We start from the raw sequence: 26,994 nt of genomic DNA on the forward strand, positions 1-26,994 counted from the left end.
AGAAAAAAATGCTATGTATTAAAACTATTGTGGATTTCTGAAGACAAGAGTTACTTACAAATTACAATATAGCCATGTCTCCTCTAACCAGTTTGAATGGTACCATATTTTCATATAAATGTGAAATAAATACCGTATTGACTTCTTACTGAAACCACTGAGTGCACTCAAGATTCGTGTCATTGCTTTACGAAACAACTTTCCAAGAACTAACAAAAACAACTTAATATTAATGTACTGCAAAAATATGTGAATCTTCCAGATCATCTTTCCAAGCCATCAAAGGCTTAATTTGTTGATAATAAAAATTGACGCAAATGACAAATGCAATGTTTTCCCATCTTTATAAAGAACTTTCAGCAAAATTAAAACTGAAACAGAATTGAGTGCTTTATATCCTGATACACTTATTTTCCTCAATGTTTTAGCCCAGTGGATTGTTAGGACATGAACAGATTGGGAAATATATTTAAGACATGAAAAAAATACAAAACATTCAATAACCAAAAGTATTTCTTATATGATTAGCTGACTTGTTTAAGCCTAGATCTACAGCATATGATTAGCTGACTTGTTTAAGCCTAGATCTACAGCCACTGGAAAGAGCTGGGAACCTACAGAGACCAGCTTACTACAGCTATCCAAATATGCCTCAGTTTTATTGAATAGTGTTTCATTAGCACTTCAGTGCTCCCTGGCCATGCCAGGGTCAGTCTGGGTTGCCCTTCCCATGAAAATGTAAAAATGTATACCTGGGTACATGGACAGTAAAGGAGCCTGTACATCCCCTAAGGGGAATGTTAGGGAATCAACACAGCCAGGCACATTTGATAGCACCCTGGTCTGTGTTGACTCAGCCTTAGATATCCATTTAAGGAAAAAATGGTTATCTGCCCGGTGGCATCTCTCACCTTCCATCAGTCATAGGCATATGGTTTCATTAGATATGTAACTTTTAGATAATCTAACTTTTAGGTGAGCTGAATACTGCCTTTAAGCTAAGCCACTCCAAAACATTTTAAGACAAGCTTTCTTAACAAACCAAGCTTTATGCAGATACATTCTTGAGATGTTAGGAGTTCTCTGCAGTTGATTGTCCCAAGATTCTGGGTCTGCAGAGATCCGTCAATATTGTATCATACCGGTGATATTAATCAAAAGATTAAGAGGCTCTGAGGAAAGAAATTAACATGTTTTACAATGCTAACAGCTATTGCATATGTATAATGTAATATATGACTATTCTGAATTAATATACAGTATTGCAGAAAACTTGACTACCCAGCACAAAGTAATAACAACAGATGCAGAGAATGAATTTAGTCACTGAACTGCAGAACATGGGAATTTTAATCCAGCTTCAGCTGAAAGATCTCAAAAAACCTTAAGGACCTATTAACTATGGATTTAATACTTATGCCTACATAATATAGTTTTTGAAGTAGGACATTTTTTTCTCTGTGTAAAGCATAACTTGATCCTGATGGAACACTGTGGCTTTACTCAACATATGAAATTTTAATGACAAAAACATGATTCACACATTATACATCTATGCATCTGTACATGATTTATGCATTGAATTATTTCTGTGTAACACAGAAAGGACAAACAGGTCCTTTTGACCCAAATTTGACTATGATTTTGCTGTTTTAGCCATGACCTAATTTAGAGCTGTCTTAAGCATGTTTATAAAATACTCAGCATTTAGACCATATGGTGCAGTTAGAGGAACAGAGCATCATTTGAACCTTCCCTAGAATTAGACTTCAAACTCTTTGTAGTGTTAAATTTAAAACATAAATTTTGAATTTAGTAAATACTATATAACATACATGTAATCCTAAAAGCTCCTCACAATGCAATCCAGCATTAAAGCTTTAAATTATCTGTAAAAATATCCGTCTCTTTCTGATGTCTATAAATAACATTGTTCATTGAAACTGTAGACTGCTGTTTCATAATTTATGTCTGAGTAATTAACTATCCATATAACTAAATAGCTAGTTCTGCCTTTGATATAGGAATTGCCTGCAAGTACTGAGTCACACATTATCTTTAACTAACAATTAGATATATTTACAAAAATTCCAGAAATGTAATTCTGGATGCACTTAACTGCAAATAATCCCACTGATGCAAAACTGTTAACCACATAAATGAATAGATAAATAAAACCTGGAAGTCAAAAAATGACCATACATCCTCACATAAATTTGCATGTACAAAGGAACAAAGAATCACAGGCCTAGTGGGAATCTGGGGAGATTATGCAGTCTTTTCACCTGCCTCTGACAAGACATTCTATTATATCATATATAGACTATATAGACTTAGAACTTGTGATACACTTTTTAATCCACTCTCAAAGATCCAATAAGAAGAATCCAACTCATTCCTAAGTAGGATTTTTAGTGCTTTGTTGTAGTTACTGGTCCCTGCAAAACCCCATCATTTTGGCAGTGAATTAAGGACTTTGACACAGGCACAATTTCTTTGCCAGATTTGCTAGGATTCCACCCTTAAGCTATTTCATTCAAATGTTTTTTCCCAGCTTTCTTAGTACTATCATGAGGCACAATGTCAAAAGATTTTAAAAAGTCAAGTTATATGACTCTACTATGCCTATTCTGTCTACAAGACCTATTATGCTATTGCAGAAGTAAATTAGGTTGTTTTGAGGCGATTTGTTCTTGACAAATCTTTTTTGGCTTTTAGTCTTCTCTTTTTTTTATTTGCAGGGCCTCCAGGCTTGCTAGATTATTTGTTCCAGTCATTATTTGGAAATAGAAGTAAACCCGACAGATAATTCCCTGGCTCCTCCTTTTCCACTTTTTTCCACTTTTTTTTTTTTTTTTACTCTGGCACAAAAATTGCGTTTTTCATCTCTGATACATAAATTCTCAGAATAACTACTATTTGTGCTCTGATTTCACCAGTCAATTCTTTAACTACATAGAATGAAAAACATCAGTGTTTCAATATGAAAACACTTAACTTATCTAAGTAGCCACTAGCTTATTCTTGATTTATTCAAGGCTGAAATCTTCTTTTATTGTTGGTTTTAACTATATTTACTTCTAGGTTGCAGCTGGTATTTTAGTCAAGAGATATACAAAAAGATTACTTAGCATATCAACCCTCTTAGCGTCATCTGCCCATGGTTTCCTGCTCTGATAATATTGGACCCATTAGTAGTAAACTTTTTTCACTCTCTGTATGCCTTCTTGTTTGTGCAGTCAGTTAAAAATCAGACCAGTGATCCATTACTGTATTTTGGGAGGGATTAATTCATTTGACCACATGTAAATATCTACTATGACTATGCTGTATAGTTAACATAGTAAAATGGATACTCCTAGAACATAATTCAGCACATCCTAAACCTCAGCAGACAGTGAGTACCAGTTTTCTTCTACTGCCATGGAGAGAGCTTAGAATTACCAGCTTACATGCAATGGTCTCTATTGTGCATATCTGTAGCTATGTGAGGTTGCTCACAAAAAGCCTGATTCATAAGATTGTCAAGGTTTACCAGTCTATGTGGACTCCTATAATGTTAACAATCCTGTTCCTTTTGAATCATTACCCAGAACCTTTCAGAAAGCTCCATGTACAGCATCAGTGTCAGAATTTGTTCTTTATGTTAGAAGGCTGAGCTAATCCCTCTTCTGTTGCCTTTCTTTCCTAGCAAACTATACCCAAATATATTTGTATTCCAGTCAGGTGAATTATTTTAACCAGTCTGTGACATTCCAGTTTAATAATGACATATGTGTTAATGATCTATACTTATTCTGAGTTATGCATGATGGTGCCAGTCTTGCAGAGGACTACAAAACATGGCTATCCTCCCATGTCCAGAGTCAAACTATCCAGCTGCCTCAACATTCTTAGTCTCAGATTACTTTGTAGGGAAATCTTGAAGGGATAAAAAAACCTCTGTGCTGGTTTTGGCTGGGAAAGAGCTTATTTTCTTCATGGAAGCTAGTATGAGGCTATTTTTTGGATTTAGTATGAGAATAATGTCGATAACACACTGATATTTTAGTTGTTGCTAAGTGGTGCTTACACAGAGTCAAGGACTTTTCAGCTTCTCATGCTCTACCAACTGAGAAGGCTGGAGATATACAAGAAGTTGGGAGGGGACACAGCTGGGACAGCTGACCCCAGCTGACCAAAGGGATATTCCATACCATATGACATCATGCTTAGCGTATAAGCTGGGGGAAGAAGAAGGAAGAGGGGGACATTCAGAGTAATGGCATTTGTCTTCCCAAATAACCATTACCTATCTCCTGCTTTCCTGGAGGTGGTTCTAAACATCTGCGTGCCCGTGGGAAGTAGTGAATGAATTTCTTGTTTTGCTTGTGCACACAGCTTTTGCTTTACCTATTAAACTGTCTCAGTCCATGAGTTTTCTCACTTCTACCCTTCTGATTCTCTCCCCCATCCCACCGGGAGGGAGGGAGTGAGTGGCTGTGTGGTGCTTAGTCACTGGCTGGGGTTAAACCATAACAACCCCATACTGATGTTTTTTCATCAAGAATCCAATGCCCGACAGAAAGAATCTCAGAATGGAAAATCATTGAACAATACATCCATGAATGACATTGCTTCAAAGTCATAGTGTTTGCGTGATGTTATGAAAGTAAGAATCTGGAAACCATAGTTCTCCAAAGAAATTTTGACATTTCTAAATATAGCAGTTGTAATTTATTGTTCAATGTATCAGTTTCATCTCATCTGAGTTTTCCTATAAACTACTCAGAAAGTTTAATTTATTTGGCTTTCTTCTATGCAAATTAATATGCAAAAATGTATTAGAAGATTTCCAAATGTCCTACTCTGAGCATCTAAACACTTATAAGAGGCAGACAGAAAGAGATTCATCTCATGATCACTAAGTGAATGCCATGACTATTCCAGTTCTGAACCATTCAGGTTTGACAATACTCCGATCTGTTGTCTCTAAATTATATTCCCACAAAATGTGTATGAAATAAATAACAAATAATACTCAGGAAGCATGACAGTCTTATTCTCATTTAAAAAAAAAAAAAGCAAAAAACAAACCCCCTAAACAAAAAATCAAACAAACCCCCAAATAATTCAAAAACAATTTACGAAATTATTTCCATGCAGCATTCTACTATTAAATTAGAATAGACAGATAAAATAGAATATTTTATCTGAATAAATCAAATACAAGCAAAGGGTAAAAACATTGTCTCAAAGAGAATGTAGTTTTGGAGGAGTAATCTAGGTCTTCACAGATTAATTGTTTCTACAAACACCAATCACAACTGAACCTAAAGCTCCCTTGGCTTCATTGGTGAGTGATCTCTGGTGTGAGGATACTCTTTTGTTTCAGAGTGATTATTCCATTACGTAAATTCTTTGTCAACATGCATGACCACAGCACAATAACCCCTACTGTTCCTTTCTGAATAATCTTTTTGAAATAAAGATGGTGGTTGCAACCAGAAATTAAGACCCTCAGCTTCCTTTATTATATTGCTTTGTAACAATTTTGTCAGGGTCACAGGCAGCAGGAAAAGTATGGTTTAAGTATCGGGTTCCTCTTAAAGTTAGCTAATAATCATCACCAGCTCCAGATACAAACCAGAGTGTGCTTTAAAACTAAGAACACCCTAAGGAAAAAGAAGAAAAAGAAGGAAGGAAAAAATGAATATAAAATTAATTAAGAGAACCCACACCCAACACCAACCCCAATAATAACATTAACTCAACTGTATATTGATAGGAATAGTAAGCAAATGCTCTAGAGCATCTTGGTGGTTTTTTTACCTTGACTTCTCCACTGATACTATAAATGTTTTCTAAACAAGTATCCCTTCCACATCTTATTCTCCCCTACCATTTGCCCTCATACTTCTCATTCATGACTAGTGAATGGTTACAGAATGGTTAGTGTCATAAAATGGTTGTCAGTGGTGAGGTGTCATAGAAATGAGGAATATGTTTATGCAGACTTATCCCCAGGCTCTTCAGAAAACTGAATCCAGGAAAACAAAAAGCCTTATTTTGTTACTTCTTACAAAACCAATATTTTTAATGATTTTTCAGTGTCCGCACAAAATCTTACTAGTTTTATTCCTAAAGCTGCTTGGAAAAACAGATTTTTAAAAATTTATTTGTATCTATTTCTGTCACTTGTGACTTTGTTGAAAAGCTTCTATAATACCTAATTTGTATAATGGATGCAAAATATTAATTCCTTTGTTCCACTGGAAAAAAAACCAAAAAAACATAAATGGAGTCCCTGAGAAAAGTCTTGGTACAAATTAGTCTGTAGTCCCAAGAAAGTAAGAGTTCTAAATTCCTCCCAGTAGTCCATATACTTGCTTTCATATGCGTTCAAGTAGCAAAGGGTGCGTGATTGTAGTTTTGGTTATAATGAATTCATTATCCATGGTACATTAAGTACCACATTTCTCTTTATTCAAATTACACAGACAATTTTTTATGTTCTATATCTAAAACCTATGAATTCTATCTAGCATAAATAATGTTTGCACTGACATAAATACATGCTGACGATAGATCTTGTCCTTTTCCAGTCGACCCAAATTTGCACAAAGAGTTTCTTCCCCTTACAATCATACTAGAGTTAAATAAATGAAATAACAGACTAAAGTTAAATGAAATAACTGTGATGACACATCTGGAAAGTAATTGGACAGAGAGTTCAAAATTCTGTGAAGTAACAGAAAACTCCTATTTTTTTTTGTTTGTTTGTTTTATCCTCAACCCTCTTTAAAATGTAACTTCAAAAAGCATTTGCAGGCACAGATTTTCCTTTTGAAATGATCTGTTGCTAACAACTCCCAATAAAAATCTTCATTGTATACATTGCTTCAACTGGTGTCAGATACATGAATATATACATTTCTCTCTTTTGTGTATTGTCTTTGGTATACTGTGTTGGATTTCTATAGGGAGATAAATGTTCATGACTCACTTCCAAATATCTTTTAACAAACTGTTTGGGACATCTGCTAGTAATGTAAACCTAACAGGCCTCAAGAGACCACTGCTGAGAAGAAGTTACTCACATTTCAACTTAAAATGATCATTAGGCACACATTTTGTATGTTTATACAATAAACTTATACAAGAACATTTATACAAGGACCTTACACAAGAATGTCTCAACTTTTGCAGCAGATTATTTTTTCTGATGGAAGCTGAGATTTTTCACAGCATTTGATAACATTTTTGCATTATTTCAACATCTCCTCAGTAGAAACGTGTCATGTGAGCCAAAGTAGCTAAGCATCTTGATGCACTGCAAATGTCACTGCTTATGAAATTCTTTTGATAAATCTACTCTTCTCTGGTGTGTAGAACAGGTCTCTACATACAGAAAGCAAAGAGTATAAAAAGATTTAATTTATACTGCAAAATTACCTAGACATTTACATTTTCTAATGCTTAAAATTTCTAATTCACCCTGGTAACTGAGAATGAAGGAAATAATGATGGGCAGAGATTACCAAGAAGACCCTCTCATTTTTTGATCTTCCTAAGGAAAATGTGGTATGCGTGATGGTATTACATTTCTAGTGGGAGAGAAGGAAAAACTGAACCAAATGAAAAAGTAACTTTTCTCTTCTTGGGAAGCAACTAAACAAGGGTACTGAGTAGAATGAATATGGACAGAGTGATAGCAATGGAAGATGATATAAATAACTCTTCCTCTCCTCCCTCATTTATCTTATCTTTGCCATCTCCTCCTGCAAAGGAAAGGGCAGAAGTAAACCTGTTATAAAGTTGTGGTAAGTCTTTGCATTCGTATTTAACAGCCAGTCTTTAAAGGCAAGTAGCCTGGCTACATAAACACAATCAACAAAACTGTAGAGCAAAGGCTAAGCTACAGTTCCCTTTAATGGCAACGCTTACACAGACAGTGGTACAGTATGAGACACGAGAGGAAATGGCCTCAAGTTGCACAAGAGGAGGTTTAGATTGGATATTAGGAAAAATTTCTTCACTGAAAGGGTTGTCAAGCGTTGGAACCAGCTGCCCAGGGAAGTGGTTGAGTCCCCATCCCTGGAGGTGTTTAAAACATGGGAAGATGTGGCGCTTAGGGACATGGTTTAGTGGTGGACTTGGCAATGTTAGGTTAATGGTTGGACTCAATGATATTAAAGGTCTCTTCCAACATAAATGACTCTATGATTCTATGAGTGATCAATCCCCATATGAGTTTCTCAAGTATGCTGCTAATCACCCACATCTATTTTCTGTTGGAGTCTCTTGTAGTCTTCTACAGAATTTACAGACAGCTCTGCCTATACTGTCACATATAGGTTCCTTCATTAGGGTATGACACAACTTTGTATCAGTAAAAAGTCATTTGCAAGAATATACTTAGAGCCTCCTGAACTTTCAACATCTCTACTAATACTTTTGGGGTGGTAGAAGTTTGTTTTAGGACAAGAGGAAATGGCTTCAAGTTGTGTCAGGGGAGATTTAGATTAGATATTAGGAAAAACATACATAGTATAGCACTATAAGGTGGTACTATAGTACAATATATGTAGAGCAATTTTGTAACTGTGATATTGATATCTATTTAATTTATAAACATGTATTGATATGAGTTACAGCTTAGTTGCTTTCCAGATGTAACAGTGTTGCATATATGTTGCCAAAACAAATCCATATTCCACTAAAACTTAGCGGTAGTGACAAACACTGATTTTAAAAGAAAAACACATCGTTTGTGGCTACAGTGTCATATATTCAGTTAGTGGAGACACAGCGGAAAATAATTTTACATTACTTGTTTACTGGTTGTCTTAAGCAATGAGGTAAGCATCTTCAGATAAGAAACAAGATGGTTCTCTTTCCTTGGTACAAAAGCATGCTTGTTCTTCTTGCAGGACTAGAGGATAGCTTCCCAGGCAAAATGTCTAACCTCCTTGAAATGACATATATTCAGAAACTTGCTACCTCAATCATAAATGCCTACTCCAAGTGGGCACTGGTAGACCCCTCCTGAAGGGTCTACACAGGAACAAAAAGTACAGAGTGCTTTTCTCTGGTATTTTTCAAACCAGTTAAAGTCAAAGACTGAAGCAAACATAAATATGCTAATGCAGCTGCTAGTTCTGCAATTAATTTTAGGCACCATCTTGCTACACTTATTTCATTATCCCAACTGACATTTTATTCACTTAGTCACAATTATACTGCAGGAAAATTGTAACTGTGCTAACATAACTTAGAATGGAAAGACATAGAGCATCATACATTTCCACCTATTAACAATCAACAGTTGTTTTTTTTTCCACAACGTTAAATGCAAAATCTTTAATTCATAAATTGTATAATATGCTTAGTCTTTGCAACATGACATATTTGCATATTGAAATGGATGGAAAATAAGAATAATTAACCATGCTGGGAAATCTGAATATAAAGAATAAGGAAAAAAAATGTTTAAACTCCTTTATTCTTTCAGTCCTTTCAGGATGCAGCTTATGGATAAAATCTTTTGTTGGTAACAATCTATTTAACTACATAGGTTTCAGCAGACATTTAGACATGTCTAGATTAGTCTCCAAAATTTTTCCATTATAATGCTAAGCCTCCATTCACCCTCTGATTGTATTTTGTTGGCGCTTTTGGACAGGGATTTCCATTTAGCCCTTTTCCAGTTGTTTCAGGGGTCCATTTTGCATAGGCTCCAATATAATCTTCAGCTTTTAATTTTTAAATTTTTCTGCATACCAGTACCCATTTTTCTTCCAGAATGATCTTTAGAGGCAACAGAGTACTGTTTCTCTCCTCTTGATCCAAAATTACAACTAGCGCAAACATAATTCTAGAAAGAAGGAAAAAACAAAAACATCAGAAAAACCTACCCCAACTTGAAGAGGGTTTTTTTCAGCTAAAATATCCAGTCAATTCATCCCTCTTTATTTAGATTGCCACCACCTAAACCTTCCGGCAATTTGAAAGTATGACAGCCATTACACATTTTCTATGCAAACCTTTAGATGAACTACTCACAATCCATAAAATTGTAATGACTCTTAAGAATGTGGACTCCTTTCTCCTCCTTCTCGCATTAGATATCTATTTCTTAGTACCAAATTCGTATTTTCAACACTTCAGTAAATGACCTGGTTGCTGGGGTCCCACAGCTCCTACTGAAGTCAAGGTTAGTTATGTTTTACATTGTCCTATTTCTTTCTCCAATACATTTACATGGCAAAGCTACAACTTTATGATCATTAATAACAGTTACAACTATGCAAGCTAACATAATTACGATAAAATCGTATGCTTCAGGGCATAAATTGATAATCTGTGGGAGTCAGGAAAGAAGTTTTCTACTCTCATTATGACATTGTACAATGGACAGGTGCTTTATGGTGGCTTTTGCTGTTATTTGAAGCATCAAGTACAGGCAGCTGCTTATGGAAGGAGAATGCCAGAGTAGGTTTAATAATGGCAATAATCCAACATTACCTCTTTTATATTCTCATAAAATCTCACCCATTATGTTTCTTATTGTGACAAATAATATTGATATTATGATGAACACATAGGTCATTTTTATTTAGTAGTTCCTTTGCTAAAAGAGTACCCCTCGGTGTTTCCACCAGTCATTTGGCGATACATATATATTTTTTTTATAAGTTAAAGCCCTGTGATTAATTCTGGAAGCAAATCTTAAAATGAAAAGTGAAAAGTTGCTGGGAAGTAATGAAAGCAAGAGTATTAACTAAGTGCACATGATTTCAAACCGACCCCCAAAAATGTGCTGCAAAGCCATGTTTTCCTATATTCCATTTCCCTTAGTACAGAGGAAGAGAAGGAGTAAGAAACAAAAGAAAATAATCCAAAAAAATAATGTAAAATTGACTACAGAAACCATGACAAAATGAGAGAGCAATTCAATAAACATACCCTAGACAAAGTTCTTCAGTTCCTTGGATGATCTGTTTCCAGTGAGGATTGGTTATTTATTAATTCTTTTTATTCTAAAAAAAAAAAAAAAATCCTAAACTGTGGATATGGGGGAAAACAAAACAAAACACTTTTATCAATTTTTAATTAATAAATTGATTGATTTGTATTATTTCTAAATTCATTATCCTACAATATTATTCCACGGTTTTGCCAGATGGTCAGTGAGATCAAGAACTAAGTTCAAATAAGTAGATTTTCCTCTTAGAGCTAACATTACTGACTTAAATCCCCAGCCAGAATTTTTCAAATCACTAACTACATTCTCCTGGTACCCTTAGTAGTTAACCCTCCCCACCTCTCTCCCTTGGGATAAATGCCTAATTGTATCCATCAATTACAGAGGAATCGGAGGGAGATTAATATCATTAGGCTGCAGTTAGCTTTTGGGAATATTCCCTTAGATTCTTAACTATATGTTGTTAAAACCAGGTGAGGTGAATTCTGATTCTGTATATGAAACAAGGAAAACTTCATTATTAGGAAATTAAACACATCATTATTGCATGTGGATCCATAATAAATAAAACAGTTGTAGTATCTTGGAGAGGGAGAAGATCAGGAAACTGTTATCTTGGTTCCCCAGCAGCTGACATGAATACCTAGTAGATTAACAGTCCAGTACCAGACCATTTACCTCTCTTCCATTCAGAAAATTGTTCTCATATCACAGTTTGGTATTCAGTTCTCAAATGAGGAATGTATTCAGCCAACCTGTCTTAGGTCTCCTGAGAAATGTTACCTAGTACCATCATCATTCTCTGTCTTCAGTGTGTTATAATTTCAATTTCATGTAATGCTTGAAAGAAAAGGTGTAATGAGAGTTTGCTTAATTTCACTGACCTATCTGAGCACCCAGATCCCAAATTTCTGTGATACATTAGCTGTATCATTTTTATCAAGGTTATCTCTAACAGCCGTTTCCATTCCTTTTTTTTTTTTTTTCCCCACATCAGGCTGCCTATATTGAAAAATCTGAGTTTGCAAAAAGTAATAATGCTTTGGAAAATTAGAGGAATTCCTGGTCAAAAACTTGCACAAATGAAGCTCACTTGATAGCCCTATTTTATGTTCCTCTCACAAAAACAGAGGACAGGGGTTTCTTTCTCTCTGAAACTTTGTCCATCTGTGTTCTTTGCTAAATTAATTAGGCAAACAAAACCATCTGGGCCATTTTTCCAGTGGACCTACAGATGGGAATAGTCTTTCTTGTTCTTTAAAACTTGAGAACATAGATATGGTTAATTCACAAACTTGTACACTTAAATATCCATACCAGAAATAATCAAATCAAGATATAGCTATAATGGCATGACACCTCTATAATTAGTCATACCCAATCCACAGAACCTGAGTCTGAAACATTACATATTTATGAAGCCCTGCTTGCAGTAATTCTATGAAGATAAACCCCACTTTTTTTTCAGAAAGGCTTGAGAAAATCACACCACACTCACTAGTACTGAACAAAGGAAAAAGGATTAATTTCTCAAAAAATTTAAATAAATTACCAAATTCTGGCCAGGGTGAAGACATTTAGTTTTGACAGGGTCTCATATGGATATTTTTAGGCTGTATTCTACATGAAAGGGTTGTGTCTGTATGTTCAAAAGAATAACACTCAGATTAAATTGAAAGTGTAGATTTTCACTGGATCTAAATCTATTCACTTGGTCTTAATTTACTCTGCTTGAAGTTGGAGCAGGATCCTGATTCAGTTTTCACAGCTAAACTGCAAACATAAATCTGAACAGACTCTAAATTCAGGACCAGTCTTTTTGGCTTAGGCATATCATTGCTTTAAAAAACAGCAGAAATCATCCTCGGAACACAGAACATAGACACACAGTATCTGTGAGAGTTGCTCATTCCTAAGAGAAATATTTTATATTAAAGAATCCCTTCAGAATAAAATCTGGAAGACTGAATGGAAGAAAACATAAGGATTCTCTTTTGCATGGTGTTTAATTATCCCTTCTTCAAGTCAGAAGAATTCATTATTCCCTTTAGGACATGATCTGAAATGCAAGCTATGCTAATCCAAGAAGACTACTGGTGCAGCTTTTTAAGGCATGACTAAAGAAATGTTTCCTGAATTCAGAAAATGAGATGGAAGTCATACACAGCTGGGACCTCTAGAGGTTTAATGATGAGTTTATTTGGTTAGGAGGTATTGCTTCCCACTTCACATTTTCATTTAGTATTATTTTTTTAATTCAAAGACTAGCATGCACCAACACAAGTCCACCTTGTGCACAACCAGACTGCACAACTGCTTCATCTATCAAATTCATAAAGATGCTTATAGGTTTGTCATTACACTCATATATTTTTTTACATTTATTTCTACATAGACGTCCCATCTGTTTTCAGTCCCAGTGAACACTAATAGCACCTTATGTCTGGAACTCTGACAAATTCAGAGGTCAAATAGTTCCCCAGAAAGGTTCCCCCATTGCAAAGAAAAATGAGAAAGGGAATAATGCTTCAAATAGCTGAGCTATAGCTCAGCTGGAAAACACAGTCAGTCTTCTTTTGGGATTACAAAACATTTTTCTGCCAAAGACAATAAGAGCTGGAAAACAGTAATTGTTATAGAAATGAAGATACATGTTATGCATTGGGGTTATGCATATGTTATGCATATGAATACTTTAAGAAGAACTAAAAACTGAATGAAAGGTAATCAAATCTTTGCAATAACAAATCATATTAGCAGGAAGTTTCTATTGTACAGATAAAAAGTCTTTTGAAATTCAGTGGCAGAAAAATAAATAGAGGGTAAAGGAAGTTTAAAGACCTTTTGGCAAAACCAAAATACTAACACAACCAACTTGGAAAAGTGCAAAAGAGGGTGTATAAATAAAAACTGTTCAGAAGAAAAATGATCCCATCCAGCTGAAGTAAAAAATGGTGAATGTCATTTCCAACATAACATGGCTGCAATAGAATATACAGCAAATATTCTATAGAAAAATATTTTAAATTCAGCACAGTTCATTCGTGTATTGCAGTCTATTGCTAGTTGAAATGACCCATGCCTGGGAGTTGGTCCAGTGAGTTTCCACGCATTAGTACACTATCAACAGTATAATCAAGCAGTGAAATGCAGTCTTCTGGATTTAACATATCAGACTGGGGAACTACAGAGGGACCTAGCTGTCAGCATAATATTAACCATAAGATTTTTTGTTTGTTTTTACACTGGTGTATCCTGAAAAAAATAAAAAAATAAAAAATTATAGCTATTCTTCTTTCTATTTTGTAGGACTTGTGTGGTCACATAATAGGCATCAGGCATAAATTTAATAGGAAACAGGCTAGACTGTTATTCAGTTCTAATTATACTGTTGTTGTTCTCAATCTCTTCTCTGCGTATTGCAAAGGGAAACAGTAGAAGAACAGTTATTGTTGTTCTGTGTAGTATCCTATAGAATAGAAGGAGATTCCTCAATGTTACATCATTACAAATTATTATTTTCTTAAACAGAAAATTGAGTTGTTCTCAGATATCTTTTTAAATTTATATCTTATGAAAACAAAATGTAATGAACAGAGGGATTTTTAAGTCTTTTAACAGCTATAATTCAAATGTAATAAAGATGGTTGTATTTAAATGTGATATTTGATAATTCCAGTATTTTGGGGATGGCTTAAAGAAAACTACCAAATGTTCAAATCAGCACATTTGTTTTACTTTATTTTCTATGTGTATGATAAACAATGATACATCTTTTTGTGTCTTTATTCAAATACATGTATATCTGCACTAAAGGCTGATTCTATGTGAACTACAAGAACTACAGAGCTTTTATTAAGGAAATCAGTCTTATGGAATACTGTCCAATGTCAACAACATTACATATTTTTATTTTATAGTTTGAAAAAAATAAATAAAAAATACAATAATTTTCATACTAAAAAGTAGATTTTTTTCCCTATAAAAATCTGCAGAATGTGAGGACAACAGGAACCTAATATCCTACTGTCTTCAGTTATCGGAGGTACATTTTAAAATAAAATATTCTATACTCTAATAGCACTGAACCACTACCTTTCTGTAAGTGGGTATCTTTAATAGAATATTGAAATAATTTGAAGTCAATAAAAGGACTCTCATTTTCTTTAGTGACTTTGGATCAGGCTCAAAACCATTTATTTATACAATTTCATTTTTTCTCCCATTTTAAATATCCAGTTTAACTTCAGAACATGATTGATTTCAGCTAACATTTGCCTTTAAAAGTGTTAGGTATTTAGGATGCCTCTATATTCAATTAAGATGTATGTCTAGGATATATACCGTAGAATGATTAGAGGTGCTTGTCTCTTGCCCCTAAATACTGATGAAGCTTAGATAGGTGTACATTGCTAGATTTGTGACAAGTAAAATTGTATTAAGTGAATCCTAATCTGTCCATTTTAAGGCCTTCAGCATAAAAATTTCAAAAGTACATATCCAGATCCCCTAAACATGCATCATGAATTTTGGATCTCCTTAGTAAAATGCACACTTATGATAGCATTGAACTATTGAATGGGTAATCTAGTGTACATGCTAAAAAAGTACCTTATTATTTCTAAGGATGGTCTTTTGATTAACATGCTAGACAGAGACTCGAGCTATCCTTACATTCACAGACAGCTCCACTGAACAGGAAGAGTCTTTTGTTTTTAAAGCAGACGATTTCAAAATGATTTCCCTTCTCTCTTTCCATTTCTTTTGACATAGAGCTCCTTACAAATTCAAATCCTTTGGCTTGTGGCATTTTTATTAGTGCCTATTAAATTCAAACTAATCACACTTGCTCACATATTATCATGAACAGTTGTATTGACATGTTCTCTGTTTTTTCAGATATAATTTCAAAATTATGTTGAAATGCCTGCATTTATTCATTAAAATTAGGATAAAAGTCTTCTTTTGTATGGTATATTTTCTGTTATGAAAGCACATAACTAATATACCTCAGTTCTGTAACAATACATGTCTTTTTTTTTTTCCCTTTTTTTTTCCCCTTTTTTTTTTTTCAGAGCCATAAAGATTAATATCTTTTTTTCTGGAATCACAGTAGCAAGTTGCAAATGATGTATGAAATGAAAAAATCCCAGTCCACTGTGCAGACAGAATATGGACAATGCTAGGCATTCTTAGACAAGACATCCACAAGAAGAAAAAAAAAAAAAAAAAAAAGAAAAAACTGACTAGAATAAGACAGGACACGTAAAGGTACATCCAAAGTCCATTGTAGTCACAGAAAGACTCTTATTAACCTCTGTAGACTTTGGATGCAGTGATTCTAGATGGCTTCTTTGAAGGAGTGTCTTTTTCTCTCTCTTCTGTCAGACTTCTTTCTTTGAATCTTTAAAGCTCCTTTCAGTCATACAGCTCTAATAGCAATGTTTCCTCAGACCATATTTTCAAATCCCCTGCATATACTTGAAATATATAAACAAGAAATTTTCATGGAAAATGACAGGATCATAGAAAAGTCCAGGTTAGAAGGGAACTCTGGGATCACATGTTCACCTTTGTGTTGAAAGGAGGCATTAAACTAGGTTATCAATGGCTCTAGTCAAAACAGTCTTGGATATATCCAGTGAAGGAGATTCTAACACTCCTCTGGGCAACCTATTGCAAGATTAATTATTCCCACAGGAAAGATTATGTTTCTTATATCCAGATGGAATTTCCCCTGAAGAAACTTCTGTGTATTTTCCTGCCACCATGCATTCTTCTGAAGGAAGTACCTCCATCTTTGCAGTAATGACCTTTTAGGTGCTGGAAGACTGTAATTAGGCACACACATGCCCCCCAGCCTCTTCCTCTCCATGCTGGATGAACTCAATTTCTTCAATATTTCCATGCATCAATTTATCCAGTCCTCTAATCATCACAGTGGTGACCTGACACTGGGACCTTTCCAATTTTCAGTTTTTGCCCTCACTTGAATTAGGGGAACCACAGCTGGACACATTATTCAAGGTGGGTCTAAGAAGTACCAAGCACAGTGGACTAATCACATACCTTTATCTGCTGGGCTTGCTCTTACAGATGCAGCCCTTATCTGCTGGATTTGCTCTTACAGATGCAGCCCAGGACTTGATTTGCCATCCTTACTGACCTACCACACTGCTAACTGATGTTCATCTTCTTGTCCACCAGAACCCCCAGAGGCATTTCAGCAGAACTATACCTCAGTCTGTATTGCCAGTGGAAATTATTCCATCCCCTGTGCAGTACTTTCCACTTATCTTTTTTAAACCTCATACAACTCTTGCTATCTCAATCTTCCAGCCTATTGAGGTCTCTCCATATAGTGGCTTTTTTTTCCAGTGTATCTACCTCTCCTCCTAATCTGGTGTTGTCTGCAGGCTTGATGGGGAGGCATTCAATCCTGTCATCCAGATCATTTACAAAGATTTTTGAATAGTATTGGACCCAGTATTGATCCCTTTATGGGGAAAAAGCTTTTCTGAAAATGTTGTTTTCTTCACAGCATGAGGAAAAAAAAAAAAAAGCAGAAATTATTTTATTCTGATATAATAACAGCCCAACACAAAATCTAGGAGCACAAATGAGTATATTACATTACACATTTAGTGTGTTGGAGAGGTTTGTTAGGTGAGAATTTGTTTGTATCCATGTTTGGAGTCCTGCAGCATGCACCTGAGGGCACCACTGGTGTGCTTGGAATAGTTTCCCTCCTGGTAGAACCAGCGCTGAAGTCATAGAGCAGGGAGTCACTTAAAGCACGCCACTTGCCACGTGGATGAAAGGTTCTCCAACAGCTCTTTCTATGTGTTCATGGCTTGTGCTAGGACCAGGATCTCATGCAAACTACATTACTAGTAAAATACATGATGGGACAGGACATATGGTCCTGGAACCATAACAGACCATGTTAAATCAAATGTTTGTCCTTCCTTCCTTGCATTGTACCTGTCAATAGTGTAGATACATTCAATAAGGACTATCACTGGATTCATTGTAATTTGATCGGACTCCAAACACATAGAGTAATCCTGAGTAATAATCAGGAAATCTCGATTTTTCCCAGACTGTCTTAGATTCTCCCTCACGAAATATTTATTTGCACAGGTAGATGGATTGAAAACCATTTGACATAGAACTATTGTAGCCCTGTAAATATGATATTGCTGGCCACAGTGTCTAGATTAACTCTTCAGGACCTCAGGAGTAAAAATTGTCCAGACTGATCATGGCCTACCTAGAGCTTTGGGTTAGCTTGTTTCATTGTAACAACTGTCTAACCACCAGTTGAATATTACCTAACTCAATCTAGCTCTAGATGAATCTTCTACAATTATTACATCTCTTGTTATAATAATTTTGATAAATTTCTGTAACTAATAGTTCTTAATAGCAAGTAGGTTTTTTATGACCCTAGAATAAAAATGCAATGTAGAAAAGTGTAAGATGATAGCAGAGGCCTTGAAAAGGCATAGGATAATACCTGAGGCTCCAAGACAGAAACATCTAAAAATTTATCAAATCCTGGTCAATAATGGAATACAGTCTTGAGAGCTATGTAAAACTAGCTTTATGTATAACAAAGTGAACAAAGAAAAGGTGTCCAATATATGTAAAGCATGCCATATATATTAATTTCAGATATAAAGCGGAGTTTAAATGAATGACGAAAGATGTAAAAAATGTAACAAAATAACCCTACATAGAGTTCAGAGGGAGCAGGAAGCAACACCCATTAGAAATATCATGCTCTCAGAAAAAAAATCAGTCAACTGGTGACTCACCTCAAAGTCTCCTATAATTTTTTCTTGAGAAAAGTTAGTCCTGTTAACCTTAGGATCCCAGAGGCAGTGCAAGAGTAAGCACAAAATCAGAGAAAAGTGATTGATAGATACTAGGAAGTGTGTGTATAACAATTGTAACCATATTATCAGTGAAAGTTTTCCCCTTTTTCTGTAATAATAAGATAATTTAGACTATAAATGTTACTATCATTGTCAGACTCTTAATGTTAGTATCATTGTAACTCAATAATAGCTCTTTGGTTAGTCTGTTAAGACTTTAATTAGACTAACAAATTTTAACTTTGCATATAAAGTATGTTTCTTAGTCCACATTAATTACATTAAGTGCAACATTTTAAAAATTTGAGTATATCTAGTCTTAAGCCATTTTTTTTCTATTTTATTAATTTAGTTTTATTCAAAACTGGCTATGACAACTGTGGGGTATTTTTTCATCTTTTTCAATTAAAACATTAAGGAACATCTTAGAAAAGACCTTGAATTGTTTTGCTGAGGTAGAGAGCATAGAATTGTTTGGGCTAGATCCATAGGGAAGGATTCATTAAACTAATAGTTCTTTTAGGGTTTACCTGAATACACAGGCATCCCAGCATTCACGTAATTCCTACCTAGTTGCTATATAACCCTGTAGGAGCCAAAAGCCCTATGGTCATAAAAATAAGCATATTGAAATTCTCTAGGCATCTATAATTCTATTCCCAGGTAGCTTCAGACATGTATCTTGAAGAATCTTAGATTATAAATGGATGGATGGATAGATGGATGGATGGATGGATGGATGCAAATGGATGGGTACAGAATCTTTAGGAAGAACAGACCAGGAAGACAAGGAGAGGGAGTTGCCCTTGATGTGAGGGAACAGCAGCAGTGCATTGAACTGCCTTGGAATGGATTATGAGCAAGCTGAGAGTTTATGGATCAGGATTAGAGGGCAAACCAGCTTGAGTAACATTGTGGTGGGTGCCTGCTACAGACTGCCTGATCAGGAAGAAGAAGTTGATGAGGCCTTCTTCAGACATTGGAAGAAGCCTCATGTTCACAGGCCCTGATCCTTGAGTGGGGGACTTGAAACACTCTTGTAAGAGACTGAAGTGTTAAGAACAACTGTCTCAAAGCTTGCTTGTGTGTTTGTCTGATAAGACCGGACAGTAGACCACTCTTTTGTCTGACAAGACCCGAGGGCAGACCACTCTTTGGCTTATCGAGTACCACCATCTGGCAAGGAAACTTGTGCAAACTTGCTGAAGCAGCAGGCCATTCTTTGGCTTATCGGGCACCACCAAGAATAGGACACCAGCTGGTATCTGGTCAGGCCACTTGCCCCACCAGTAGATGTGCATGTGTTGGGTACGTGATGTTGCCCTGGGTAACCAAACAGAAACCAGAGGGCAAACTCCCTCTCCAACACCAGATAAAAGACGGCACAACGAAACCTGAGTGTGGCCATCCACCACTGAAAAACTGAAGACAGGACCAACGGGACACCGCTGGATCCATGGTGGTGACTATCCTTTGCTTCTCTCTCTCTGGATGCTTGCTTAATTTCCTCCTAATATTTCCTGCCTTTCCTATCGCTTTACTCTTTTATATTTACCCAATAAAACATCTGATTGGCGGCATTTGACCTCGTTTGTGTCTTAATTTCGCCCTTGGGATCATTACAAACCTTCCCTGAGCCTGACAATCAGACTGGGACTTAACAACTCTGAAACCAGCTAGAGCAATAAGGCACAAGTAATCCAGGAGGTTTCTGGAGTCCATTGATGGCAATTTCCAAACACAGGTGATCAACAATCCAGTGAGGGGAGATTCTCTGCTGGACCTCATACTTATAAATTAGGAAGAACTAACTGTAGATGTGAGGGCAAGGGGCAGCCTTGACATGGAAGAGTTCAGGATCCCAAGAGGTGGAAGCTAGGCAAAAAGCAGGACGACAGCCTTGGTCTTCAGAAGAACAGACTCTAGCCTGTTCAGGGGTGAATCCTATGGGACATGGTTCTGGAGAGAACAAGTGTCCAGGACAGATGGTTGACTTTCACAGATCATCTCCTTCAAGCTTAAGAATGGTCCATATTGATGAGCAGAAAACTAAGAAAAGATGGAAGGAGATCTGCATGGATAAACAAGGAGCTCCTCGTGAAATTCAAACATAGAAAGGAAGCATACAAGGAGTGTAAGTAGGGACAGGTGGCATGTGAGAAATATAGAGATATTACCTGAGCACACAGAGATGGGGTTAGGAAAGCCAAAGTCCGTCTGGGGTTGAATCTGAAAAGGAATTTGCAGAGGTCATTTTCAAACATATGAAGGACAAGAAGGTGACTGGGAGTATTTAGCAAGGATTTATGATTGGGAAATCATGCTGGACCAACCAGGTAGTCATTTACAGTGAGATGACTGGTTTGGTGGATGAGAGGAGAGCAGTGGATGTTGTTTATGACTTCAGTAAGGCTTTCAACACTGCCTCCCATAAAACACTCATAAGAAAAGCTGATGACAGGCTAGATAAGTGGTCAGTGAGGTGAACTGAAAACCAGATGAGCTTCTAGTCTCAAAGGATAGTGGGCAACAGTGCAAAGACCAACTGGAGGCCAGCCAGTAGTGGTGTACCCCAGGGCCAATAGAGTTTAACATCTTCATTAATGACTGGAATAATGTGACAGAGTGCACTGTTAGAAAGTTTGCAGATGATGCAAAACTGACACAACTGTTTGATACACCAAATGGTTGTGCTGCCTTTCAGAGGAAGCTTGGCAGGCTGGAAAATAGGCCAACAGGAATCTTATGAAATTCAACAGAAAGGGAAATGCCCAGTCCTGCACCTAAGGAGGAATAACCCCATGCACAAGTACACACCGGGGACAAACTGTCTGGAAATCAGCTTCACAGAAAAGGTCTTGGGGGTTCTTGTAGACAACAAGCTGACCATGAGCCAGCAGTGTGCCTTTGCAGCGAAAAAAGGTCAACAGCCTCCTGGGCTGTGTTAGGCAGACCATTGCCAGTAGGTCAAGGGAGGTGATCCTTCACCTCTGCTCAGCCCTGGTGAAACACATCTGGAGTGCTTTGCCCAGTTCTGGGCTCCCCAGTACAAGACAGACATGGACATACTGGAGCAAGTCCAGCAAAGGGCCACAAAGATGATTAAGTGACTGGGGTATCTGACATAAAGGGAAAGACTGAGTTTTCTTTACCCTGGAGAGAGAAGGCTCAGGGAAGACTCTTATCAGTGGGTATAAACATCTGATGGGGGGCAGTAAAGAAGATGGTGCCAGACTCATATCATTCATACCCAGTGACAGGATGAGAGGCAACGGGCACAAATTAAAACACAGGAAATTCTGTTTAACCATAAGCAAAAAAAAAAAAATTGCTGTAAGGGTGATTGAACTGTGGAACAGGTTTGCCCAAAGAGGTTGTGGACCTTGGAGATTATTATCTCCATCATTGGAGATATTCAAACCGCAGCTGGACATTTATCTGAGCCTCCTGCACTTTGTGGCCCCACTTTGAGCAGGTAGGTTGGACTAGAAGACCTCCAGAGGCTTCCAGCCTCAACTACTTTGTGATTCTGCAAAGATTTTTCTCATTCTTCATATACTGAGATTAAAAACTAAAGTGTTCCTTTATCATTCTGATAATTTGTAATTTGTTTTCATTACACAAAATCTTACATATGCAATGCCCTTAATATTTTTCTCATTAGCTCAAAAATTAAAATCTTTACCAAGGTTATCAGAAGCTTGTGTTTAATTCTGTTTTCTTGTAGACTTTTAAAACGTACTCTTTTATAGTTCATAACAGTATCCTGGCACTAGGTTACAGAGTACTGATGTGGTGTTTCCTTTAAATATTTTGCAGAAGATCTTTAACTTCCACATACAATTAAAACCCAGTTTGGTGAGAAGGAATAGATAAACTACCTCTATAGCTAGTAACTATGACATTCTCACAGACAAAAAATATGCATAGTTAAATGCTGTCACTATATATTTATTAATTAATTGATCTTTAAGTTTTCCTTGAAGTAACAGCTAAAAGACTTTCACCTGTGTGGAGATACCTCATTACACCTCTTAAATTAGCTAAGATCCCACAGCCTCCATTTCTCAGGTGTGCTCTGTGACAGAGGACTCCAGGAGTCCCCAAAGGACTTTAAGGCTCTGGATATCACCAGGTTGTAAAGAAATAAAGAACTATAAAAAAAAAAAAAACAATCTCAGCTTTGACAACATCCCACTCCCACATTTCTTTCTCTTTAACATTTTCCAACCAAAATATTAGAGAACTACAGATCTGTGGCTAGATGGACCAAATGGATTTGGGGATTATCAGCTGTGAAAACATTAAAGAGACAGGAGTCGAAGGAGTTTCAGAGGGACACGCTAAGGTTACCCTCTATTTTACTTAGAACAGCATCATTTCAATATTATGCAGCATAATTTGGAACATTTGTAACAGTATTTCATGGCATTCAGTACAACTGGCCAAAAAAAAAAGTGGTGTGATAACTAACATGCCAAAATTTTATGCAGCCTGGACCACAACTAATACTAAAGAGGAAAAATTTACTCCTACTCCTATTGTGTGGAATGAAAAGACTAATCTCATCCTTGAGGTTGTAACGCTGTAGACAGAAGGTTCATGTGGTTATACTGATTTCTTTTCTTTTTAGAAAAATTTATTTCAGTGTACATTTTAATGTCTTATGTGTACATGACGATATATTTTTCCCATAAGTATTTTACTGATATCATTATTCCATGGCAGATTAAGTGAAATTCAGTTCCAAATTAAAGCTTTTATATTTTGATATCTAAATGTAGTTTACACTATATGTCCAAACTCCCTTAACAGTCAATACAGAGCTAGCAACAGAAACTACAGAAATACTCACCTTAGATTAGACACCTATATTTGTCCAACCAAATTGCTCTCTAAGATCTGTTGACTGTCCTGATTAGATTTTCATTGACATAATGGAGACTAGACACAGATATCACCTGTGTGAGATACGTAACTAAGTGAGCTTGTCAGAGGTAAACCTGAGGATTAATGCCTCCTGTGTAGATGTACAATGTGTGTTCTTCATTTCCCCATTTCTGAATTTTTAGTAAGACTTTGTACTAGACTTCTACTACTAGACTACTAGACTACTAGACTACTAGACTTAAATCATGGATTTTGCGCTATTGAAAACTCTTTTATCTGAACTTTTTCTGAAGCCTTTTTTGTTTTGAAGAAAATAACTAAAATTCTCTGTATTTGAGTTAAACTGATTCTCATACTCTGACCTTAAGTTTGCAATATTCCCTCCATACTTACTTTCATGTTTTGAACTTGGAGAGTTGTATTCTTCTAAGCATTAATCAGAAGAAAAGCAAAAACTGGAAACAAAGCCCACAAAACATATGTCCTTAACATGTCTGTCTTTTTCAGTCCAGTTTATTTTTGTTGTACTTTTTGTTGTACGGAGAGAGTTTTAAACTAGAATTGATGAGGGAAAAGGATACCAACAGGCCTGGAGTAGGAAAGCCAAGCATTGGCATGGCATCACCAGAGGGTGGCAATCCTAGTGGGAACATCTACAATGCTCCTGGGAGCATGAAGGGCTCAGGAGTGTATCTGAAATGTTTGTACACCAACGCACACAGTATGAGAAACAAAGGATGAACTGGAAGTGTTAGTCAGCTCCCAGAGCTACGATATCATTGCTATTAGTGAGACTTGGTGGAAGGAGTCCCATGACTGGAGAGCTGGGATGGAGGGCTACAGGCTGTTCAGGAGGGATAGGCAAGTCAGGTGAGGTGGAGGTGTCACACTATATATAAGGGAGAGGTTTGATTGCACAGCCCTTACAGTTAGTGATGATGTGGTTGGGATCCTCTGGGTGCAGATTAGGGGGATGGAAAACAAAGAAGATGTTATAGTGGGTGTCTACTATTGGTCATCCAGCCAGGATGTAAGCACTGATTATTCTATAGGCAATTAGGAGAAATTTCTGGATCGGTAGACCTTGTCCTTATGGGAGATTTCAACTTCCTAGACATTAACTGGGAATATCACACTGCTCTGATGAGCAGGTCTTGGAAATTCTTGAAGTTGTAGGAGATAACTTCTTGTCTTGGGTACTCAGTAAGCCCACTAGGAAAGATGCCCTCCTAGACTGCTATTTGTGAACAGAGAAGGACTCGTGGGGGATGTGATGGTAGGTGGCTGTCTTGGCCACCGTGATCATGAAATGGTTGAGTTTAAAATTTTCGGTGTAATGAGAAAGGACAGCAGAGTTGCTACTCTGGACTTCAGCAGAGCAAACTTTGAGCTATTCAGGGACCTATTTAGGACAGTAACCTGCAAATCTGCTTTTGAGGGCTTAGGAGTCCACGAGTGCTGGTCGATCTTTAAGAACCACCTTTTAGAAGCACAGGAGCAGGCAATTCCACTGTGTTGTAAGTCAAGCAAGTAGGGCAGAAGACCAGCTTGGCTGAACAGGGAACTCCTCATTGAGCTCAAGAGGAAAGAGAAACTATATGATCTCTGGAAGCAAGGTCAGGCTTCACAGGAAGACTACAGAGCTGTGGTTCACATATGCAGGAAGAAAACATGAAAGGCCAAAGCTCAGTGAGAGTGGAAACTGGCCAGTGTTGTGTCAGACAACAAGAAAGGCTTTTTAAAGTATGCTGATAGCAAGAGGAGGTCTAAGGAAAATGTTGGATTGATACATGGTGGTCACCTGACAAACAGGGATGAAGAAAAGGTGGAGGCATTCAGTGTTTTTTTTGCCTCGGTCTTTAATGCTACTGATAGATCTTGGGCTGCTCGGTCCTCTGAGTTGGAAAACCACGACTGCAGGAACAGTGGCTTTGCTTTTGTGGACACTGAAATTGTAAGGGACCAGCTGTATCAGCTGAATGTTCACAAATCCACAGGGCCTGATGGGATTCATCCCAGAGTTCTGAAGGAGTTAGATGATGTTATGGCAGGACCTCTCTGAATCATCTACCAAAGGTCTTGGGAGTCTGGGGAGATCCCTGCTGACTGGAAGCTAGACAATGTTATTCCAATCTACAACAAGGGCGTGAGGGAAGACCCAGGGAACTACAGGCCCGTTAGTCTAACCTCAGTTCCTGGAACAAATATGGAGAAGATTATAACCGGTGCTATTGAAAGGCATCTAAAGGACAATGCAATCATCAAGCAGAGTCAACCCGGGTTCACAAAGGGAAAGTCCTGCCTAACTAATCTAATATCTTTCTATGATAAGGTCACCTACCCAGTGGATGAAGGGAAGGCGGTGGATGTAGTTTTTCTGGATTTTAGTAAGGCTTTTGATACTGTCCCTCACAGCATCCTTCTGGACAAGTTGTCCAGCTGTGGGATGAGCAGGTTCACGGTGCGCTGGGTGAAGAACTGACTGAATGGCAGAGCTCAAAGGGTTCTAGTGAATGGGACTACATCTGGCTGGTGACCGGTCACCAGCGGTGTTCCTCAAGGTTCAATTCTAGGGCCAGTTGCATTTAATATATTTATCCACGATCTGGATGCGGGAGTGGAGTGCACCATTAGCAGCTTTGCTGGTAATACTAAACCGGGAAGTGCCGTTGACTCTCTCAAGGGACAAGAGGCCTTGCAGAGGGATCTAAATAGATTGGAGCATTGGGCAGTCACCAATGGCATGAAGTTTTAACAAGTCAAAATGCCGGATTCTGCACCTGGGGTGGAGTAACACCAGACCCTAGCATGAATTGGGAGAGGAGTGGCTGGAGAGCAGCCCTGCAGAAAGGTATCTGGGCATGCTGGTCGACAGCAGGCTCAATATGAGACAGCAGTGGGCCCTGGCAGCCAAGAGAGCAAACTGCATCCTGGGGTGCATCAAACACAGCATAACCAGCCAGTCAAAAGAGGTGATTTTCTCACTGTATTCAGCATTGGTGTGGCCTCACCTTGAGTACTGTGTGCAGTTCTGGACCCCACAATTTAAGAAGGATGTGAAGGTCCTTGAATGCGTCCAGAGGAGGGCAGCAAAGCTGGTGACAGGGCTGGAAGGGATGTCCTATGAGGAGCAGCTAAGGGCTTTGTGTTTATCTAGTTTGGAGAAGAGGAGGCTGGGGGGCGACCTCATTGCTCTCTACAGCTTCCTGAGGAAGGGCAATGGAGAAGGAGGTGCTGACCTCTTCTCCCTGGTATCCA

Source organism: Platalea leucorodia (genome assembly GCF_965183815.1).
Source record: "Platalea leucorodia genome assembly, chromosome: 1".
Classification (NCBI taxonomy): domain Eukaryota; kingdom Metazoa; phylum Chordata; class Aves; order Pelecaniformes; family Threskiornithidae; genus Platalea; species Platalea leucorodia.